This window comes from Myotis lucifugus, unplaced genomic scaffold (assembly GCF_000147115.1).
Source record: "Myotis lucifugus unplaced genomic scaffold, Myoluc2.0 scaffold_48, whole genome shotgun sequence".
Classification (NCBI taxonomy): Eukaryota; Metazoa; Chordata; class Mammalia; order Chiroptera; family Vespertilionidae; genus Myotis; species Myotis lucifugus.
The window spans coordinates 6,078,053-6,082,934 of record NW_005871096.1 but is presented as its reverse complement, the minus strand read 5'-3'; the positions used below and the strand labels follow the sequence as shown (position 1 = coordinate 6,082,934).

General features: G+C 44.2%; 1 pseudogene; it reads right to left on the bottom strand.

The window, feature by feature from the left end:
• Positions 1-1,343: 1,343 nt before the first annotated feature.
• LOC111825974 lies at positions 1,344-1,446 on the bottom strand (annotated as a pseudogene).
• Positions 1,447-4,882: the final 3,436 nt, after the last annotated feature.

The window sequence follows — 4,882 nt, the reverse complement described above, 5'->3', positions numbered from 1 at the left end:
GAAAGAAAGAAAGAAAGAAAACACAAACAAAACCCCACAGAACCCAGCTGGCATGGCTCAGTGGTTTAGCACCAACCTATGAACCAGGAGGTTATGGTTCTATTTCCAGTCAGGGCACATGCCCGGGTTGCAGGCTTGGTCCCCAGTGTGGGGTGTGCAGGAGGCAGCCGATCAATGATTCTCTTTCACCTTTGATGTTTCTATCTCTCTCTCTCTCTTCCTCTCTAAAATCAATAAAAACATATTTTAAGAAATAAAAAATAAATAGGTAAAAATAAAAAAAAAACCCACAGAAAGCAAATGTGATCTTTTTTCTCCCCACTCCTGGTGCGAGTCATTGACTGGCTTTCCCTTTCCTTCATTGCTCATGGGATGAACACTAAACCCTTCGAGGTCCTGCAAGCTGTGGCTGCTGCCTGCTCCCAGCCTCGCTCCTTCTCCCTTTCTGTGCTGCAGTGGCACTGGCTGTCTTTCAGATCCTCCAATGTGCACATGCCCTCGTCTCCTTCCTTTAGACCCTTTGCCTGGACTGCCTCCATTCTTTCCTTCATCACTTAAAATTAACATCTTTACCCCAGATCTCAGCTCAGACATGGCTTCTTTAACAAGCCTCTCACAGCCTCCAGGCTTGACCGATTTCCTTGCAACATGTTCTCTTAACTTGGTAATTTCTTTTCATATCATTAATCAGAGTGAGTGCTTACATATTTCTTTGACTGATTACTTGATCAATGTCATCCTCCCCAGTAAATTACACATTGCATGAGAATGGGGACGTGCCTGTTTTGCTTGCCATTATATTCTCCGTGCGTAGCATAGAGCCCAACACAAAAGTGCTCAATAAATATTTGTCAAATACTTGAATAGATATGTAGACTTGGCTGCCAGAAGTTTATCATCACCTAAGAGAGAAAAAGATTTCTACTTTTTCCCTAAAGCCCTCTCCAAATGTCATCCTCATTGTGAAGTTTCCCTGTCTAATTACCCTTTCTCCTCTCCACCCTGGGATGAATCAATCTCTGCCAGCAGGTGCCCCCAGCATGCTCTGTGTTCCTCAGTAACCCCCTTTTGGGCTTTTGAAAGAAGACCAATCTGACCTCATCCGGTTGACCTTGGACCCGGACAGCTCCACGTTCATGCCTATGCCCACTTCTTATGGCCGCCATAACAAAGTACCATAAATTGGCTTAAAACAACAAAAATGTATTCTCTCACAATTCTGAAGAAAGTCTGAAATCAAGGTGTTGGCAGGGCCATGCTCCCTCTGAAACATGTAGAGAACCCTTCCTTGCCTCTTCCAGCTTCTAGTGTTTTCTGGCAATCCTGGTATTTCTTGGCTTCTAGATGCATGACTCCAACCTCTGTCTCCATTGTCATATAGCCATCTTTTTAAACTGATAAGAACAGATACTACACTTGATCTTAGCCAAAAGGCCAAGAAGTGATATATAGCCATCTTTTAAAAAAGATATATTTTTAATTGATTTTTAGAGAGAGAGAGAGAGATAGAGACATTGATGAAGCATCATCAACTGGCTGCCTCCTGCACGCCCCCCACAACTCAGGCATGTGCCCTGACCAGGGATTGAACCAGCAACCTCTTGGTTCATGGGTCAACACTCAATCACCGAGCCACACCGGCTGTACATAGACATCTTCTTATAAGGTTACCAGTCATATTGGATTAAGGGTCCTGTCTATTCTGGATGACCTCATCTTAACTAATATCTGCAACTACCCTATTTCCAAATAAGGTCACATTCTGAGCTAATGGGACTTACAACTTAAACAAATCTTGGGGGCCACAATTCAATCCATAACAAGCACAATAAGTAACTCAAACTCAGGTCCCAAATTGTCCTCATTGTCTTTTCCCCAAAGCTACTCATCCTCCTGTGCTCTTTATCTTAACTGGTGGCACCAAGTCCCATCTAAAGCAGAATAGAAAGTCATCCTATTCTCTTCCCTCTTCCATTTCTAAATAGCCATGAGGTTCTATTGACTAGCTCTTCAACATTTCTCATATGCATCCCCAGTGACCCGATTTTAGTTCCCTCATCATCTTTAACCTGGACAATTGTGGGAATTAAACTGGTCTTTCCATCTCCTGTCTGAATCCCTTCCAATTCATCCTCCATGTTGCTTCATTGCCGGGGCTGACCAGCAGACCCTGAGCGATGGATGAATGATTACTCTGACACAAAGTTTGCTGTGAAAGAGAGGACTAAGGGACTGCCTGGCTAAAGGAACCAGACAGCCTTGATCGCCTGCCTTGTTAGGCTATTATTGTAGCAGCAGTTTGAGATGAAGTTTATCTTTTAGATACAATCAGTAGGATAAGTAATCTTGGCACACGTGTTTGCAGTGTCCTTTAACCAAGGACACCCAAAGGTTAAGCATAAGGATTCCACCTGGGGGTCTGCTCAAGCACAGACTTGTTTGAAAAGGTCAAGGAATAATTAGGGGTGCCGCCTTCTGCGCTCCCCTAAGTTGGAATCCCGATGAACAGGGCAGGCCGCCTTCAACACTCTTCCCTTTTCTCGAAATGTCCTCCTTACAAACTTTCCAACCAAGTCTCGTGTGCTCCCCAACACTTCATGACAGATGTATTTAAAACACAAATATGCCCATCACATGTTTAAAACTCTTAAAAAGCTGTGCTCTGCACATATGGTGGCCCAAACTCCTATGCATGGCACACAAAATTTCATCATCTTCTTACTTTCCTAACTCAACTTTTGATGCTGCCTTTCTGCACTCTCTTCTCCAACCATTTTGAACTATTTCACATCCTAAACCTGGGAAATGATTTCATGCCTTTGAGCTTGTAGTAGAGACATTTACTACTCCTGGAAGAGCCATGTGTTCCTGTACATTTCACAGCCCAGTGAGGCATGTGATTAGTTCTAGCGAATGTGCTGTGAATTAATTTTATGTATCATTTTTGTGCTGAAGTATTTAACAGCCAGTGTGTTGCCTTCCAGCTTTTTGTTTTCTGCCATGCCAACTTGGAAGCCACAGGTTCTGGATGGTACAGCTATAAGCCTGCTTCCCCAAGTGACTGTGTAGAGCAGAGCCCTGTCCCTGATCCTCCCCATCCCTAACCAGCTGACCTGCATTGGACATGTGGTTTGAGTGAAAAAATAAACCTTAGTTTTATTAAGTTACTAAGGCTTCAGGGTCCTTTTGTTACCACAGCATAACTTGGTCTGTCCTGACTCATGCAGTGCTTCTGTACAAGCTGTTCCCTCTGTCCTCCCCCTCCCTCCCTTAGCTGCCTGTGAGAGTCCAACCTACCCTTCCAGTCCCATAGTCTTCATTCTGTGAAACTGATTTGACCCATTACCAGGTAGAGTTAATTACTCCCACTGCACCTTGTATGTGATGCCAAATTGGTCCTTATCACTTGTTTCCACAATAATTTAATATCCATTGATTTATGGAGAGTAGATGGTAGGTGCCTTGTGTGTCATTCAGCTCTGAGGTTTGTATGTTCAGCACCCCACAGGGGCATTGGCATGCAGAGGGTTCCCAATCCAATAAATGACGGATGAATGAGTATAGGCTGTCAGTGGAGGGTGATGGAAAAGACCTTAAGAGATATGAAAACACTGTGTGGGACTCTATGGCTCAGAGATATCAGGAGTCAATGATAGCTATTTTGAGCTCATGTACAGTTTAGAGCAGGGGTGGGCAAACTTTTTGACTCGAGGGCCACAATGGGTTCTTAAACTGGACCGGAGGGCCGGAACAAAAGCATGGATGGAGTGTTTGTGTGAACTAATATAAATTCAAAGTAAACATCATTACATAAAAGGGTACGGTCTTTTTTTTTTTTTAGTTTTATTCATTTCAAACGGGCCGGATCCGGCCTGCGGGCCGTAGTTTGCCCACGGCTGGTTTAGAGTAATATCGGCCTATGTAATGTATATTACTGAGGCTAGAGTAACTGAGAGGATTCTAGAAAAATAAAACTCTAATGTGTGCAGTCAGGAAGAGAGGTTTAAAAAGAAATTTAAAAAAGTACTTTTAACTCATGAGTGAATGTACGACTGTGGAATAAAAGTGTCTCCTGTTAGCAGAAAGTGATGATTTAAGAAATAGCATAGGACATGTATAACACAGACAGAATGATTATCAAATTAAAATCATGTGCAACTGACACACTGGAAAGCATGAAACAGAGATTGTAAACAAAATGCAACTTTGTCTCTCTGTCCTCTTTTTCTCTCCCTATCTATAATCTATCTGCCACGAGAGCACAGGGGCAGATCCAAGTTTTGTAGCGTTCCCCCGCCCCACTGTCCATTAAAATTTTATTTTATAGCAGCAGAATACTCTCCCCAGTGTAGTCTTGAAGAGGCCAACGACTTACTACTGTCACATTCAGGCAATAAAAACAAAAATTCTTTGAGTTGCAAAAAATAACCTCGCTTCAGATCTGAGCATCCCACGTCCCACGTAATAGTTAAAATTCTGAAACTGAGTTAGTCTTAACTCTTCTCTCCTCCCTTGGCTCAGACCTGCCTCATTCTGGAAGCTGGCCCTGGGAAAGGGGCATGGTCCTTTTCCTCTCCTCTCCCTCTGCTCACCTCCTCCCCTTTGCTAGCTGCTGTTTTCCTCCATGCCTGGAACGAAGCCCAGAAAGAGAGGTAAGGGAATAATATAGTTCTCACATGACTGGGTGGCCTAAGCCCTTTTGGGCCGGCAGCTGGCCTCCGTGGGGTGGCCTGGCAGATGATGAAAGCTGGCCCTGTTATGGGCTCTGCAGAGGCGTCCAGCTGGGCCCCTGTCTCCTGTGGTTCCCTTGACCCAGGCTGAAGGTCTCTGTCCCTCTGGGTGGTCTCGTGTGACTCCTTCCCCTGGTCCTGGGATTCCAGAG